General features: G+C 37.3%; 2 pseudogenes; one reads left to right on the forward strand and one right to left on the reverse strand.

The window, feature by feature from the left end:
* LOC113272464 overlaps window positions 1-19766 on the reverse strand; it is a 40051-nt pseudogene that overhangs the window by 6737 nt on the left and 13548 nt on the right.
* On the forward strand, window positions 2042-2141 carry LOC113276689 (annotated as a pseudogene).

Below are 19766 nucleotides of genomic sequence, written 5' to 3' on the forward strand. Positions count from 1 at the left end.
CCTTAATGTCTGCTATAGTCCACCCTAAAGATTCCTTATTGTCTTGAAGTACTTTTACTAGCCTACTTTCCTGATCACTATCCAAATCGGAAGCTACAATCACAGGTAAAGTCTCAGATGGGCCTAAAAACACATACCGTAGAGTATCGGGTAGTGGTTTGAGGTCCAACTTTGGGGGCTCTTCTAAAGAAGGAATTAGGGTAGTCTCAGAAACTGGTAACAGTTCAAACCTAGCTTTCCATCTATCAGTGTCTAACACAGGGGTAGAATCTAATAGAGCATTCACTTGTTCAATAGTGTTATCGTCATCAAAATCTAAACCAAAATGGGATAGACAACTTTCTAATGGGTCTTCAAATAAAATGTTTGGTAATGACTTCTGAACTAAGGCTTCTATCATGTTGACCTCTTCAACACATGTGTCATCTAGATCATAAGGTAGCTTACTGATATTAAAAATGTTCATCTCTATAGTCATATTACCAAAAGATAAATTCATCACACCATTTCAACAGTTAATGATCGCATTCGACGTAGCTAAAAACGGGTGACCTAAAATCACAGGTATCTGGTTCTCTGGGTCTGGGACAGGTTGAGTATCTAGGACCACGAAATCCACTGGATAGATAACTTGTCGACCTCAATAAGGACATCCTCAATAACACCTCGAGGAATTTTAACAGACCTATCAGCTAACTGCAGTGTTATCTGAGTAGGTTTCATTTCACCAAGTCCTAGCTGTAAGTACACATGGTACGGAAGTAGGTTCACACTGGCTCCTAAGTCAAGTAAAGATTTTTCTACCCGGTGTTTACCTATTGTACAAGCAATGGTAGGGGAACCTGGGTCTTTGTACTTTGGAGTTGTAGTGTTTTGAATAATTGAACTTACGTGACTAGCTAAAAAGGCTTTCTTATGGAAGCTAAGTTTTCGCTTTCGCGTACACATATCCTTAAGGAACTTGGCATAAGCAGGAATTTGCCTAATTGCATATAATAAAGGAAGGTTTATGGTAACTTGCTTAAAAACCTCCAATATGTCATTAAAATTCGATTCCTTCTTTGTTGGTACTAATAGCTGAGGAAATGGGGCTCTAGGCACAGAATCAGACCTCTCAGGAACTGAGTTGGCATCATCAGAAATTTTATCAGTTTCCTTAGCTAGTGGTCTTGAGGGGTGAACTACAGTATGTTCACTATCGGGCATGGTTACCTGATTTTCTACTATTCTACCACTCCTAAGGGTTCTAATAGCATTCAATTGATTCGATGGTTTTGTACCTACTTCATGAACTCCTCTAGGATTGGGATTAGTCTGACTAGGGAACCTACCATTATCTCTCTCACTTAAGGTCTTAGCTATTTGGCCGACTTGAAGTTCTAACTTAGCAAGGATCTGAGCATTAGTTTGAAAATTCTGCTTAGTTTCCTGTTGAAAACTAACATGGCTATGTGCTAACATTTCCTGAGTTTTTGCTAACATCTTAATAGATTCCTCTAAGCTCGTCGTTTTATTTTCTGGGCCTGATGTATTCCTAGTGTAGCCAAAACCTAGGGGAGCATTAGAATTATTAGACTGATCCTGACTCTGTCCCTTAGACCATGAAAAGTTCGGATGGTTTCTCCAACCAGGATTATAGGTTTCTGAATATGGGTCAAACTTCTGACGGTTATCAAACCTAGTGTTATTATATAGAGCATTGGCTTTCTCTTCATTATTCTGACCTTCCCAAAAAGGCTCCACTCTACCACTAGTGTTACCCACTTCTAAAGCTTCTAACCTTTTCGCTATAGCAGCAATTTTGGCATCTGATTCATAGCCTCCTTCTACCCTATTAACGTTTCCTCTGCCGAGAAGAATTGTTTTCTGGGGTCCCCTACTACTTTCCCATTGTTGGGTCTTTTCGGTGACTTCATGCAAATATGTCATCGCGTCATCAACTGTTTGGTTCTCAAATCCACCAGTACACATAGATTCTACTGTGGTTGTAGTGGGATAATCTAAACCCTCATAAAGGATCTGAACTAACCTAACCTTCTCTAAACCATGATGAGGACATTGGGCTAATAAATCATTGAACCTTTCCAAATACCTATACAAAGTTTCTCCCTTCTGTTGAGAAAACGTGCAGATTTGCGTCCTAATAAACGATGGTTTGTGCCTAGGGAAAAACTTGTTCAAAAAGGCAGATGTAAATTGTTCATACGTTTCGATTGACCCGGAAGCCAAACTATATAGCCACGATTTAGCTTTATCTTTCAGGGAAAAGGGGAATAACCTAAGTTTCAAAGCATCGCCATCTAGGTTTCTAATCCTGAGGGTACTAAAAATTTCCTCAAAGTCCCTAACATGGAAATAGGGGTTTTCATTTTTTTTCCCTAAAAAGATTGGGAGCAGCTGTAAGGTCCCAGGTTTATGTTCATAAGTTGCTTCCGTCTCAGCTAACCTGATACATGAGGGACGAGTAGTCCTAGTTGGATTCAACAAAGATTTCAAAAACTTGATGGGTTGGATAACCGACTTTGTTTTACCGCAAGTGCACGGTGTCAAATTGTAGACACTAGCAGGTACGGTTCGTTCCCATGAGGAGTGGTGGAAATACTGTAATCAATATCTCTAATAAAAAAAACATAAATAAATTTTTCTTTTTGGTTTTTAGAAATTGAAAACGAAACAATAATAATAAAATAGAATCAATGGGAAAGTCGTAACCAAGAATAGGAAGATGTTAGGGTTCCAAGAATCCGTTACATGCAAATTACTCGCATTCAATCACAAAGGGTCTCCATTTTACTCATGTGTAATAGCAAACCTAGCTACTCATACATGGAAGATTTTTCGTTAAAGAATGATTGACAAGAATTATCAAAACGGTTGTTTGTTCTCACCTTAAAGTAGAATTTAAAAGCACTAATCATACATGGCATGAAGAGTCAAGAAATATTCATAAATCAATTATCGCTAAGGTTCAATGAGTTCTTCTACTAATCTAACTATGGACTATACATGGAATAGAACATGAAAAATATAGCTAGAAGATAAAACATTGATAGAGAGACAAAACATTAGCATTAAGTTCCATTGGTAGAAAACCCTTATTCAAAAATACATATAATTCAACCTACAAGTTCATCCTTACCCTAACATGGATTAGCTCGACATGGATTTCTCAAAAACCATAAATAAATCTCAAATAAAATCAATAGCTAATTGAAAACGAAATAGGAGTAATGAAACTTCAAACCCTAATCTCCCAAATGGCAGTGTAGCCGCAGCTTCCCAAACTGGAACTCCAAAACCGGCCTCCCCTTTTTACTTTCTGTTCGTTTCCCTCATATAGATGCTGCCTCCAGTCGAACACAACACCTAGCAACATTTTCCAAGGCCCAATACATTCGGGTCCATTACCAGCTCCGATTGCCATATCCAAACACAGAACCACAACCAACTTCTTAAGCTTCTGAGCCATGTCACCACTCGTTGTACAAGCACCGACAAGCCCTCTCGGATCAAATCAGCCAACATACTTCTCACCCAACACCACGAATATTCATCGCTCAGCAGCAAAACTCAACTTCGCTGAGTCCATCTTCACTTACATCTCAAGACTGCTCGACTGCAAACCAGCAGCACCTTCCAAACTCCAGTCAACAAACATCTTCAGCATTCTGACCCTATTATCACTTTCCTCCACCAGTTCGACCAATTAACCCAAGCCACATACTCATAATTCTCACATACACTTCAGTGAGATCCAATTCTAGCTTCTACTGTCAATCGCAGTTCAATCAAAACCATACTCATTACAGAAAGCACCACCAGCACACTCGACTTTCATTACCGTCATTAACATTTCTGCCATCTAGTTCTTTTCACACCATCTCAGACATAACCGATTCGAGGTATAGGAAGCATCACCATTACTGCAATCAGCTCGAGCCAGCTCAAATCAACCATCGATTCATCACCTGCTTGATGTATCCATCGTTAACTCTGGAGATATTCCACCATCCAACCAAAACCAGCACCGTATACCACCAGTTTGATTCACTGCTCGTTTTTCTTCTATTCCCTTCCATCACAGCTCTTCTTCGCACAACAACAGCATCACCGTACCACCATCCAACTAAGAGCATCTCAGGCAAACCCTGAACTTTGATCAAAGACAAATTCCCTCACTGAGATCCCTTTAACCCGTGCTAACTCTCATCATCGTCTCTGACTTTGTTTACTCGAGCTTGTCTACAACACAAGCAGCCAGACTATCCCCGAAATCAACCACCACCATTAATGGCAGCAGCCAAAACTCCATCTTCTCTAAGCTCAGTTATAGACTGTATACCGACAATCATAATCACTGCCCAAATTACCTGCTCCACCACTAGCGCCTTTATCTACCTGATCTGCGAATGCAAATGCCAGCAACCATCCATCCTGAGCTTCCTCGTTTTCGATATTCAAGACACCAAGCCACTAGATAAATCCACCACCAAAAACTCCAGTGACTGCCAACAACGACAGCGGCATTAAACTCTTCATCTCGGCACAAGACCCCCACGGCCATTGCAGGTAAAAGAGACCACCACCACTGTGTATGCTGCCACTCGAACAACATTGTCAAACTCAATCACTGTTCATGGTCGACTGCCTAGATTCCATCTCCTCATACTCGATCGATGTTGTTGTTACGTTCATTTTCAGCTCTTAACCCTTCTAGTTTTCGTCTATGGCAACAAAACCAGCTCCTTGTACGACTGAAATATCACACATACAACATCCATCCTCTCCTGGTCATGGCACCTTTCTCCACCAGTAGCATAAGTCACAAAACGATAGTGCTCATAACCCTCTCTTGACAAGAAATGAAGTTGCTGCTTCTGGAGAAATAACTTGTTAACTGCTCGACCAAATAAACAAAGATAATTCCCTGTTTCCGTTAGTATCGTTCTCTGGCTGGGAGATGACTTACATGCTGCTGATATATGAAGATACCATGCCAGCCATATTTTGTGATTTTCGCCGCAAAGGCCATTTAAGCTTTAACTTAAGCGTTTATTTCTCGGAGTGAACTGGTTTCCATGTACTTTCTACAAAAGCACTAACATAATATCGTTAGCCAAAATATCAAGTCTTCACTAATATAAATATGGGTATAAAATATAGCATTTACGTGCTTATCAACACCCCCACACTTATATTTTGCTAGTCTTCGAGCAAAATAAAGAGAAATAGACCCGCTCCAAAGCTGATCATATGTCAAACCTTAAGACCCGCTCAACAGTTGGTCATAACATGAAAATGCAATTCTTTTTCTCTTTTTTTTTCAAATTTTTTTTTTAGACCCGCTCAACAGCTGGTCATAAATTGATAAGAAAACAAAAGAATAGACCCACTCAACAGTTGACCATATGTCAAATCTTAAGACCCGCTCAACAGCTGGTCATAACATGAAAATGCAATTCTTTTTCTCTTTTTTTTTCAATTTTTTTTAGACCCGCTCAACAGATGATCAAAAATTGATAAGAAAACAAAAGAATAGACCCGCTCAACAGCTGGTCATAATTTTTTATTAATTTTCAATTTTCAATTTTTTTAGACCCGCTCAACAGCTGGCCATAAATTGCAAGAAAAATCCTGAAAAAGAAAAGTAAAAAGGTAACCACTCCCTACACTTAAACATTACATTGTCCTTAATGTAATCGAGTCATCCAACGTAAAAATTGATATGGGAAATTCATACTCGAAAATAAACAAATAAAAATAAAACAAGAAAATAGAATTACCTACTGGAATATATATAAAGGATCCCCATAAACTAATAACCTGGAAATTTCGGGATCAACCCAAAATACAGTATTTGCAAATGACAGTTTCGCACTTATGTTATGATTCCTTAAAGAAAATGAAACTATCAAAAAGAAAAAGCTACCCCCAAACCTGGTTTTTACTTCACAAGGAAGTGCATAAAGAACATAATATGGGGATACTCTTTGGTCTGAGGAAATATCAACTGGCTTATGCACGGTATAAGGAACAGGCAAGTCCTCTAGGTATTTGGATGCAAAGTGATCCAACAAAATTTGAGAAGCGCACAATTATAATCCTAAATTGGGTAAATTTTGGAAGTCTAGGGGTCTAGAAACAACCTGTAAGTCGGGTGAATGATCTTGTGAGATAGATATATCTATGGAATTAGTCGAATCAGCCACACAATCATGCATAGGGTCATCTATATCTTCTGTCTGGAACAGAGAGTCATTACAAGACTGATCATCATCAGCATATAATCTTTGGTATTCCAGAATTCTCAATCTTTGTTCCAAACTAACTGGTGTGTGTTTGTAATACTTCTCATATATAGTTAGAGGTGATTCTTCACTTACCATTTGTGGAGCAAAAACTCCATACCGTTGCCTATGCTTATATTCACCAAGCGTCATCTCTGATGAGGTTGCCTGAGAATTTGCATTTATACGCTTATATTCTGCCAGTGTCATCTTAGGTGACGTCTCCTGAGTAAGAGTCATCATCCTCAAAAAGGTACCTGAAACAAAATTCTAAAACAGAAAACAAGTCAAATGGAACTAAAAAGTTAAACAAAAAGACTAAAAAAGATAAATAAAAACCAAACTATTTACAAATCAAAAATACTAATTACAATATTCCACAACTGCTCCCGGGCAGCGACGCCAAAAATTGATGTGTTTTGCAGATAGTGGTAAAAGTGGTTCGATTCTCAGACTTGCGAAGGATATTAATTAGACTTAAATTCTAATATTAAAATAGAAAACTCACTAAAAATTATAGCAAACTCAATCAAAGTTGATATCAATATTAAAAGAACACTGATGCTAAGATTCCACTATTTTCCAAGTTCAAAGTGATTTAATCCAATATTTATATTCATGCAATTTTTTCGTTCAATTTGATTCTAAACTATTGCAACAAGTAGATTCTCAAAATAACAAGTGTAAATCCGAAGCATAGAACATCAAAAATCTAGGTCAAAGCATGCTCTATCAAAAGAAATAACAATTGCTTAACAAGAATCATTCAAACAATTTTCACTCAAGGCAAAACAATCATAAAAATAATTGCGATAAATACATAAATAAGAATATACCACTTTTTGTTGGAAAAATAGCTTCCTCTATCGCCTCAGAAATGGGGTTTAGCTCCTCATATTAATCACTTGCTCAAAATACATGTTTGTTGCTCAAAAGTTGATTAAAAAGAAGAGAAGGTATAAAACAGCGTGTTTGTAACGGATATAATTGTTACGAACCACTTTTACAAAGTACCCTAACACATGTTGCCAACTCTGAATAATTGTTACAGAAATTGTGACAAATTGATTGAATTTGAAAGAAAAGGCCATGGATTCTGCGACTGTCTCTTACTGTTGTTCTGAGTTCTTCTTCTTCCTCTCACATGTATCTCTGCAACTTGGTGTTTTTGTGCTCTGTTCTGTTCTAAACTTCCCCAAAGTGAGCGTAAGTCTTCTATGAGCTATCCCAACTCCTCTTATAGCCCACAGGTCGATTTAATTTCCAAGAAATCTCCTCTTTATTTTTTCCAAAGTTACGGGTTTTATCTATTCTTTCCATATCCTCATACGCGGCTTCAAACACTCCCTGTTTTGCTTCTCACGCGTCTTCCAAGTATAATCCAACGTCCCAGACTCTCTCAAGGGTAATATCGAATCAAACCACTACCAATATCCTCTTATCTCCAACCGGTAACTTCCATGTATTCAACCAAAATCCCGTAATACTCTCCAAGCCTTGTTTTAATCCACAACCCACGTAACTCTCTTTTTCTTCACCCTACGCGTATTTTGTGCTCATCTAAATTCTTTCCATAGATAGATGGAAAAATAATATGGGAAGTATTCTCCAAGAATGAAATAAGAAGCCGAGAACAAATACCTCTCTGATTTAACGAGATAACCATGGAAACTTGCTTGTTTTCCAACTATGAATCACATACCATCCCTGTTTGAGATTAACAGGCCCATACGAACCTAGTCCAACAAGAAAATTCGACAAATATTCAACAGAAACGAATCCTGGGAAGTTTGATGCGACTAAACTTTTCTAACTCAATTTCCCGCCAAAATCTTGTCCTTTAAGCCGTGAAGAAAGGTAGTCCCCTATCCAGAGTAGGGTGCCCTTAGCCGTGGGTGTAAATAACAGGTCTGGGGTGCAAAAAGCGGTGAGGTTCCCCTTATCAACAAGCTACCCCTTATCTAAAATGGGGGTACGAATAGTAATTTTCTCCTACGAGCGCTAATACCACTTTTCGAGCCAATTTTCCCGCCAAAGCTTATTTCTCCAAAAACACCTACAAAGACATAAAATAACCAAATAAGTATAAAATCGAGCACTAACAATATATACAATTGAGATATATTAGACACATAAATGCGTCTATCAAGGCATACCAAATTTTTTTGAGGCATACTCAATAAGGACAAAATAGAGTCACTAGGTAATAAAACCAATAACCCCATATCAACGATATTTGATAATGACCATAATGCCCTTATTATTTATATTTTTAAATTTAATTTTTATTTAATTTTTTTTCAGTTTATATTTAAATTTCAGAAAAAATTAAAATTAAAAATTAAATAATAGTAATACTAAAATCTTATCCAAAAATAAATATTAAATGATAATGATATTTAGTAATAATAATAATTATTATTATAAAAAATGGTTATCTAAAAATTTAAGTAAAAAAAGAAAAGGAAAAAATATCTTTTTTCGATTAAAGAAATAAATAATTAATTATTTAAATAAAAATTAAAAATAATATTTTTTAAAAAAAGTTTTAATAAAATTTTAAAAAATAAAATCAATTAAATTAAATAAGTAAATTAATCAATTAATTAAGGTTATGTAAGTAATTTAACTAGTTTTAGACACCCCTTATCAATCTACACGTGTTAGGGTAAACATTGAGTATGCCTCAAAAAAACGTGGTATGCCTCAAAACAGGTTTCTTCAGAAATCCACTATGTTTCTCTGTTTTTTAGCAGGAACACATATTACTATCATTTTGGGCATAAACAAAAATGGAGCTAGGTGAAAAATATTTGGGCATCCTTTTACTACTTTACAAATCTAGACAAAAGAATTGCCAACCTATTTTAGACAATATGACAGCTAAATTGGAAGGTTAGCAGGCAGGCAAGACTATGCAGGTTTTCAAGCCTCCTAAGGCTACTCTTAGTCAAATGGATGCTCTTGAAAGGCATTACTGGTGGGCTTCTTTCTTACAACATAAATTTCTGCGCTTAATATCGAAACCTATTTTGAGGCATACTGAATTTTTTTGAGGCATACTAAATAAAACCAAAATAGTGTCACTAAATAAAAAACAACATCACCCCTTATACACCTTTTTTGATAATAGCATAACTACCCTTATATAATTAGTATTAATGATTATGATTAGATTTGATTAGCTAGAAATTTTAAGGATTAATCAAAAATTAAATTATTAGTGGTGAATTAGTAGAAAATCAAATTTATGTGAGAGAGTTGGGGTTTTTGAGAGGAACAAGAAGAAGAAGAAGTGAAAAAACTTGGATTTTGAATTTTGAGATTTTAGTGATTAGAAGTGACCAAAATGTGTGATTCCAATCAGAGGTAGACTTCTATACGAGGTTTAATTTCTTTTTATAAGTTGAATCTGTCAAAAAATTGAATTTTGAAAACCCAGATCTACTGACCAGAAGAACTGTCAGCCGAACCTAGGTATATTTTCAAAAAACTGAGGTTCGGCTGAAAAGTTATCAGCCGAACTTCACTCTGTAACTGACGAATTTAGGTTCGGCTAATTCGAACAAAATCTAGCAAAGTCGCATTAGCCGAACATGGTGTTTCTCTAAATCATACATTAGGTTCGGCTCAAAATTGATACTCCAAGATCACCCGAACTGATATACTGAAAACCCTAATTTCATCTTTGAAATCATGTTCTATCGATCAAACAAAATAAAATCAATCAAAAACAAGATGGGTTTGTTACATATACATTCTAAAATACATCTAAGAGCAATTGAGATTTGGATTTCGCACTCCAACATCGCTCACTTCGGTTCGTGTTTGCTTTGCTTGATGAATTTCTTGATTGAATTGGAGTTCAAGATGTTTAAGTTTAAAATTTATTTTGATTTTTGATTTTAGGTTTTTGAGGATAAGGGCACTCTAGTAATTTAAATTGTTTAAGGATATATAGATAATTGCACTACCTTTAGACACCCCTTATAAACCCACCCTAAATGGTATAATGAATGAATATGCCTCAAAACAGGTTTCTTAATATCATGGATTCATGTCTCTCCCTAAAGGGCCTAAACTACTAGGGGCCTAGGCATTAAACATTTGGAGCATTATAATTCTGCTTTTCTAGCGTAAATGGAGATGCTTCATCAATCTGATGAACTTTAGGTTCTATCTTCTAGGTATTATAAATATTACAACATGAAGACTGATCCACCTCCAACTACTTCTCAGCCTAGCTGGATATGGCAAAGTGTTTTTAGTATTTTTACCGTAAGCAGGCATGACTCCAGATGCTCCAAATGCACGCTGACCTGGCCGACCAACTGTTTGGGCTACCTGTGAAATTAACGCCACATGACGAAGAATCAACCCTCGTTCTGAAAGTCCAAAAGACCTAATAGATTAGGAACAGTTATAATATAAAAGAAGTAAAGAACTTACTGCTTGCCACAATGATTCGGTGCAAGTCCACCCCTCATCAAAGTGATCATCATATTCATCCACTAAATCTACAATAAGTTTTGACTCCATCGGGAGTTCTTCCTTTGAACTTGAGCAATGCTCTTTTCTGAGTGAGCAAATTGTTACCTTGCCTCCAGTGGAGAAAGAGCTCTTAGCACCAAGAAAGACCGACTTGTAAGCAATTTGTTTTCTTCTTTCTTCCGACATCCAGTGCTCGAAAGTGGAAGCATATATGGAACAGTCATATTGACCACTGTCAATACAGCCATAATCATCTTTCAGAGGCCAATACCAACACTTATTTACGACCCATATGCGGCTGGGAACATCACTACCCATATCGAACCCTCCCAAAACTGCGCTATAAGATATCCACTCTCCCTTAAAGGTTTCCCTATAACACTCGCTTGCTCTTTTAGCTACTTCCTCCACGGTTCCACCACCATGATTCCTCTCTCGCTCGGCAACAAACCTTTATAATTTTTTAATAATTTCATCACCCTTTCCGACTTGTCCAGAGCGTCCATACAAAGTATCTTTCCCTAATCTAATGATTTTAGACGTCTCTCTATCACCTGCACCGCCGGAATAAAGATTGAAGAGAATTTTCAAATATAACTTTGATTAATCAGATTTAAATGTAGGGTGTATTTCTCTAGTATTATACTGGTCTGCTTACTTAAACTGAGAAAAAAAAATCAACTAAACTAGAGGTTTAATCAGAACTTGGAAAAGATAATCCTGAATTACCATTTATCATACTTACCAATGGATTTATCTTCGCGAGTTCTGCGCGTATCACCAGAAAAAGAAAACCCATCACGTCGCCGAAAAACGGCAATGGAAGTACCATCTAGATTAACCTCTGGAACCGGAACCCTGCAAAGGACCAAGACGTAATGTATCACTTGATTTCAAAGATGAAACAGAAATAAGAAATGAGAATTACCTAAGGCTTTGCCTTTTCTTTGTTAGAACAGAATATGCCGCTTTACGCATTGACTCATTCCCATCAGGTGTGCAACGAATGGTTGTTGCTGATGCAGCAGTTACAGGAGGCAAAGATGGAATAATATTCTGGCGATCCTCCTGCGAATATCTTTAGGTTAATCTCAATTAAAATGGTACATCCACCAAACGTACCGCCACTTACATCATCATCAAGGAGATAACATTCAGAATTCTATCATTCACAATCTATTAATGAATCAATAAACAGTGATTATACAGTATTTTAAGGAGAAACAATAAACACTTACAGCTTTCTGTTTAAGAGGGAGAGCTAGAAGAAGTGAATCTATGTTGTCACCGTTCTCAGCATCATTAGCAAAACGTGCAAGTGCACTTCCTTTCTGCAGCATGCAAAGTGAAGCTTGCTTTGCACGTTTACGAAGATTAGATACCACAAAGGAAGATCCATAAATGGCTGGCCACATCGAGCGGATGACAGGAATAAAAGCCTTGAATATGCACCTCTGAGCATTTGCAATGAGCCAATATCATTCAAGTGAATAAAGTACGTAATAAACTTTCTCAGACAGAATACAAGTAAAAAACATGGATTTACTTGCCTTATGAATAACTGCGAGCGCCGGATAATGCTCAGAGAAGATGGACAAGCATTGTTTAAACCTGGCAATGTAACAAAAATTGCAGACATAAAGAAGACAGACATGCACCTTCCTAAAGCAATAAAAGGGATTGTATTAACATGAAGGAAGTGGATCCATAGGCAAACCTTTGCAACTCTTCTGTGTCGTCACCGAAATACAGTTCTGTAAGTTTCACCAAGAGCTCATGGTGTAACGAAGCAGGAATGCTTGGGTAGTTTTCACTGAGAAGTTGAATTTTAGAAATCCCTTCACCTAGCACAGCTTGAAATGACTCACGGTCATAGGTTTCACTGGTTACATCTCTGGCAAGTACAACGACTAGGAGGTCAAGCAACTCAGAAGTCAAAGTCTTGTATGCGTCAGATAAGTATACCGAGGAAATGCTTTTCTTATCGTCCTCAGCTTGTGACAAAACATCGCTACCCATGACTTGATCAACTTCTTGACGACCGTGCCACATTCCAAGGTCAACCAATGCCTGACTTGCCGCGAAAATACTATCTGGCGAAGGAGAATTGATCAAAGAAATTCTAAGTTGTTTCACAAAATAACTTGGCTTTGTCTCTAGCAATCCATAGAGACCAAGACATCTCAACGACACCCTCTGCACATCCAAGTGAGCCTGTGCCTGTATTCCATTGATTATACAAGCAAAAGCGACTTATGAAAATGTGGACGAACAGTTTGAAACCTGAAGTACTAACCAAACTGAGTTGTGCATCTAACTGAAAGACATATAATTGATTTAACACAAATCTATCTAGGGAACGGACTTTATAAGACCTCCTAGTGTTTGGCAATGATTCAAATGCGCCTTAACAGTGAGACTGCATACACAGGGTTAATCGTTTCAGTACTTACCCCTGGAAGCAGTAAAGAGAGCAAAACCTCAGCTGGCTTTATTCCTCGACCTTCTAAGCAACGGAGGGACTTCACGTTCTCCAGAAGAAGCGTGGACACAGCAAGGCACTGCATCCACTGCATGAAATCTGCCGTTCTCTCTCTGCAAGGCTGAGCAAGCTCGTCAACAACCGCTAAAACTACTTCTTCGAATTCCCCAATAGAGGCATGAACTTTTTTTGCCAGCTGTGATACAGCTGTGGCCCACTCTCAGTTGATGCCATCTCCTATAATAACTTTCTCTCCATCTTCATCCACTTCATGCTCAAGAGGCCTGTGTAATAACTCTTGTACAAAGGCACTCGCAACCTTCCTGTTTGTGGTGTCAGAGTAGTCAAGCATTACGCCAAGCAATAGCAACTGTCGGCATGTGAAGCAATACTTTGGCCCTGAAAATATCAAATAGGTTCAGGTGTAAATGAATGTTTCAGAATTGTATTCTACATTGAACATGTCCATGCTTCAACACTCCAACAATCAAAAATGTTTTAGTTCAAAGTTTGGATATTTGGGGAATGGGCAGTTTCAGTTGGTATCAATATGGTCTCGGATTGCTCACATATTATTATCTAGTTTGATGTGTTAGTGTTTATGAAAAGGTTCTACGCTTTAATCATATAAATGTGTCATATGAGATTAGACTCTTACCAGCAGCAAGATGTGCTCTAACCAACTCTACATAGTCCGATACTAAGGGAATGATTTTCTTTAGAAGACCATTATTGTTAGACTCTTCTGGGGCATACACTGTTGCTTCAGATCCTGTTGTTGTGGCAGCATCAGAGCCTTCGGCCTGTTTAATTGCAATAACAAAAAATAAGGGCAAAAGACAGAACCACTGTTTACTTATAAGGTCTTAGTATTAAGCAGATTTTTGTTAAAACAAATTTTGAGAGCTCAGCATTGTGAAGAATCCCCTGAATAAAGATTCTAGAAGAAATCTGCAGTCGGAAGACAATTATTTTCATTTATGGGAAATTAACTTGAGAAAAATAATAAAGTTTCTTACTAGTGCTTTTGTCTGCAAGTGCTGGCACAGAGTTCTCCAGTACAGAGCAACCTCAGCTTCCATTTGTTTAATGCATTTTACTGGAAAGTAAACATGAAGAAGCTGATTGTGAAGATTAGGAATCCAATATAGCACCATGCAATATTTTAACAAAATTCGTAATTCCTAACACCATGCAATATCTTTAAAAAAAAAATTAAGGTCTCAGACTTGTTACACACAGCGATAGGACTTTGAATGTGGGATACGATGTGGGTTTGGCCTAACTTAAAATTTGAAACTGGCATATTAGTGCACATGTTGAGAGATTATAAGCTTAAAGTAGTATTTCTGTTGTAGCATTATAATCAGAAAAGCTTAATTTTAAAAAATACCAAACGGGAACCACTTTTAGTGGGACCTGCCATGTGGTGCAGGAATTTTTGAGGGAACACGGCCAATTTCAAATTTATGTAATTTTTCCAATTTTCCACAATATGGGGGCGTTACAGCACGCTGGACAGGGAATATGCCACTGCCTTGGATATGAGCTAGCAACCAAGGTTTTTAGGCTAATGGATCTGCTAAAGAGTAAGCCAGCTGAACTAAAAAGTTGTTCCGCTAATACATGCAGTGAACACATGAAAAAATGGGTTCGACTAACCTTCACGATATTTGCTACTTGATTCCAGAATCTGTTGTATAGTTTGACCATTCAGGTCCACCATGCCAGCTTTCAAGAGAGTCCTCATCACAGCTTCACCAACTGTTTCATACGTTTCAACATCAAGAAACTCGAGAAGCATAATAGGATTTCCATTGCAGCACTTAACAGGCCACTCATCTTTCATTAACTTGAAAAACTCTTTGGTAACTACCGAGGATCTTTCAGCTAACCCCCTCTGTAGAAAGTGGTTCTAAGCTTGATGCTGCTAAGACAGATGTAACAAGTTAGAAGTCTGACTTCATCAAGAAAACTACGCATTCAATCTAATTAGTATCATAAACCATTTTCAAACACAACCAAAAGAATAACAAGTCATATTCATCTTGCAAGGATGGGTTCCCTCCTTCATATACAAAATCCATATCAACCTTTCAAACAATTCCACTTGTTCACAAATAACTATCATTTTAAAAACTATATTCCATGAGGTTAAACACGAAGGGTAGGTTGATAAAAAAAATTCGAAGCCAGAGACAGTATACAAAATCTCCAGGATTGAACCATTCTAGTCATACCTGCGTTCATCAGCAGAAATAAGAAATGAATATTACCTAAGGCTTTGGAGGGGAAATTTATTTGCTAGAACTCGATATGCTGCTTTACGCACTGACTCGTTCACATCAAGTGTGCAATCAATGATTGTCGCTGATGTTGCGCTGCTAGGAGGCTTGCAAACATCCTGCACATATCCAGAATTCTATCACTGTGCCGCAACTTACATCATCAAGGAGAAAAACATCCAGAATTCTATTTATTCATAATCTAGCAAACAATTAATTCTTGATACTTCCGCTTCCTACTTCAGATATCCATTAAAATACATGGTAGACATTATGAATGAAACGACTCTATACAGGTAACAATGATTAGCTTTACCGATGCATTGGATAGGTAGTATCTTTGATGTTCACTTAAATGTGACTTCTATTCCTGACCTACTTGAATTGTGATGTATTGTTTTACCAGTCGAGGTAACAATAATATTCTGATAATTTGGATTGTCTGATGAGATTGCTCGATCAATGACTTATTTTGATATGTCGAGCATTCGACAGGAAATCAAAGATATCGTGGAATTATACAGAATGTTCATTTCTGATCTAATATATGACCGAATGATGAATCAAAAATATTGGATGGTCGTCCGTTCAACCATGTTGCTCGGTTGAGCAAAAATGCCGGTAGCGGGACCAAACATTAAATTGAAATATTGATTGCTGGATCAATAGAAATCTCGAATGTTGATAGTTGAATCAACATGAGGAATATTGCTCGGTCGAGCAATTGATAGTAAATCATCAATGAGTTCTGAACCCAGTTGACCGTGTATTTTGGTAACTTAAGCAATTTAGTGTTGATAGATGAGCAAAATAAATATTGCTAGTTTAAGCAAATATTGCTCGATTCATGAATTATTGGTGGCGGGACCAAATAAAATATTAACTAAAATACTGGTAGCTGGACCGAATATTATATAATTAATTAGGATGTTGATTGCTAGATCAACATAAACTTATTAGTGTTCGAACTTGCTTAGGATTATGATTTGCAGAGCATTTGGTTTGAAATCCTAATTTTGATCGATTGTTGATCAATAGATGATTTACTGAAAATCAATCAATGAGTGATAGAGAGGGACCGGCTACATGGGATGATGGTCGACCATGTAGCGCCCTGGTGCTCGAATGAGCATGCACCAAAGTCCTTTGTAGACCAGTTGGTGAAAAAATGATTAAATGCTCATTTAATCATTATTAAAATAGTGCTTGTGTGAGCATTAGGTGGTAAAACCTAATTATGAAAGAAGAGGAGACCAACCAAGGGGTATCAAACCTGCCCTTGGTGGTCGTGAGACCAATTGATGGTCGATTGATCAAATTCTAAGTTGTTTGGAAAGAGTTTGAGCCCAACATGAACTATGGAAGATTAATTAGGTCAAAATCATAAAAGGATGTGGGACCGGCTTCTGCAAGCCAAAGTGCCAACCTTAGTGGGTCAAGGTGACATGCCCATGTCACCACATTGCCTGTGACTCAATTCTGAGAATTTTGATATTTCCGATGCACGTTCGAGCAATATTTTGGATTTCCAGGAGAGTTTGATCTTGACTGAAACTCTTGACTTTGCTTGAATGAGAAAGTAGAACTTTGCTCGCGCGACCAATGTTTTAAGAATATTAAAATAATGTGTGGCCATTTGACTTTTTGGCAGTTTGAGCAATATTTGAGAAATATGGAAAAATCAGGTTTTTTGCTCAAGCGAAGGAGTTTCATGAGATGAGAGATGTAATAATAATAAAATAAGGAATTGGAGAGGGGTGGGACCGGCCACGGCCAGGCATGGCTAGCCGGACATTGGGCGTGATCCCGTGATGCTCTTCCATATTTTATATTATTTTCATCATGTGAGGAAATATGGAGAAACTATGAGTTTTGCTCAAACGAGAAAGTTTGCTCAAACAAAGGAGTTTTCATGAGATGAGGAAAATAATAAATATGATAAAAATAAAAGGGAGGAGTGGGACCGGCCATGGCGGTATGATCGGCCGGCCGGTGGGCCCCGTCCCTGTGCGCCTCTCCTTTGTTTTATTTTTTATATTATTATTTTCCTTTCCTATGTTGTATATGTTTCCTCGTTCGTCCATATTTTTGAAAGCTCGTTTATGCCTTTGGGTGCTCGTTCATGCATTATTGTTAAATACACTTGCACCATTTTCTCGGGGTTTACTCGGTGTTGGCCCAAATTCCCGAAAAACGAATATCTATTACTAATCCATGGAATCCAGCTAAGAATAAGCCATGAAACGGAGTAAGGAGATAAATTGAACATCTATTTCTAATTTATGGAATTCAGCTTAGAATAAGCCATGAAACAGAGTAATGAGATAAAAATAAATTATTTTATAGGGATTTCATTGATGAAGGTTGTGCTAGAATTAATCTATGAGTTGCTCTATACTAGCATGCAATATGTCTAGGAGCGTCGTGTTTATTCGAGAATCAAGGTATGAGATGATAACGACATCATACTCGTTCTGAATATTAATTTTGTACAGTCAGGGAAGAACATTGAGACATCCTGAAGACGATAACGCTCTATACTATCATGCAATATGTCTAGGAGCCGTCCAATCATTGAGATTCCATACATGTTCACTCTATATAGTCATGGAACATTGCGACATCTGAAGATGTTAACGCTTTATACTAGCATGCAATATGTCTAGGATCCTTCCAATCATTTTCGATTCTATATAGAGGTGTTGATGAAATATGTTAAGCGTCAAAAGATTAGTTGAGAGGCTTTACGAATCATATATTCATGCCCGCTTTGAGAGGATGTACGCTCAGTCAGAGATTATGACATGAGATTTCACATCTGAATCTAAAATATGAATTTAACATACGTGTCCGAAGCCGTGTCAGAAATATGCAAAATTATGTTTTTATGATTTTAGCCTTTGTCGAAAATCCATCATCAACGACCGTAAGTTCAGTTGGGACAGTTCACAAACCATGGTGAACTGAGTTTTGAAGTTGTTATAATAGGCTAACAGCTGACAAACCCGGTTCATAAACTGTACTTAATTGAGCTCGGTAGTCTTATAGGGTTGGAGAACCCGGTTCACGAACCGGAGCACCCTGACTCGTGAACAAGCCTTACGGTTCACGAACCGTTATGCCAAATGTCCTAGTTTATTTTAGCAGATGCTCAAAGACTTATTTTTTAAATATGTTTAACATTGTTATAACTCTCTTAAACACTTCTAAGAGTACTTCATTGATCATTCAAACACTTATGTGTATGTATCATGATGAAACTCTTAGGTGTTTAAATAAGCATCAATTTGTTTATTATTTTTATGTCATACTTTCCATATCGAACAATAATTATACACGGTTCTATAACTGAACCCATCTGTATACTCTTCTATTGTATTTTCAATACCTAAAATTGTTTGCTTGATTCTCAAGTTATCTTATCTTGAATTCTAAGCAACCCTTGGTCTTTGAAAACTATAAATAGAAATGTCCTTTCAACTGGGAAAATCAATCCCTGACACTTGTGTGTCCTAGTTGATTCTAGACCTGTCCTCTATTGACCTAGGTTTCATCTGAAAAACATAATTATCTCTACGACTGAAACACTTCGCTTTGGGGATTCATGAAGCTAGGTCCAACTATCTTTACCTTGATAGTTCGTATATCGTTATCTTGCTTTTCTGTTATCGAGGTTTTCGTAATCTATTTCAGGCAAGATAGATAATAACTGCAAAGTTTTCTACGTCTCAGACTTTGTGATTCCTCAAGATAGATATCTGAAAACTGGTCTTAATTGATCTTTCGAAGATTGTTCTTGAGATGTGGTAAAAAGATCAAGGCTTCTCATCTAAGTGGGTGTAAGTGTTCCAGATTGTGAGGTTTGCTATATTTGTCTATTGCAAAATCTAAACGGAAATCAAATATCCTTATATGTAAGAGAAAAATTGGTATCAAAAGTCTTCGCTGAAGCAACTCTTAGGTTGTAAAGGATGTTAGCTAAGGGAATCAATTGCATAGAGTCTTTCCAAGCTTAAGAGACGTAAGGATCGCGACCATAACTGAATCACTTGGATGGTGGATTGGGTCTCAATGATATTCCAGTCTAAAGTTTGATAGTAGGCTAGTGTCTATAACGGCTTAATAAAGTTTGGCGTTCAAATCTGAACGAGGTCCCGGGTTTTTCTGCAGTTGCGGTTTCCTCGATAACAGAATTTTCGGCGTCTTGTGTTTTTCCATTTA

Source organism: Papaver somniferum, chromosome 4, assembly GCF_003573695.1.
Source record: "Papaver somniferum cultivar HN1 chromosome 4, ASM357369v1, whole genome shotgun sequence".
Lineage (NCBI taxonomy): Eukaryota > Viridiplantae > Streptophyta > Magnoliopsida > Ranunculales > Papaveraceae > Papaver > Papaver somniferum.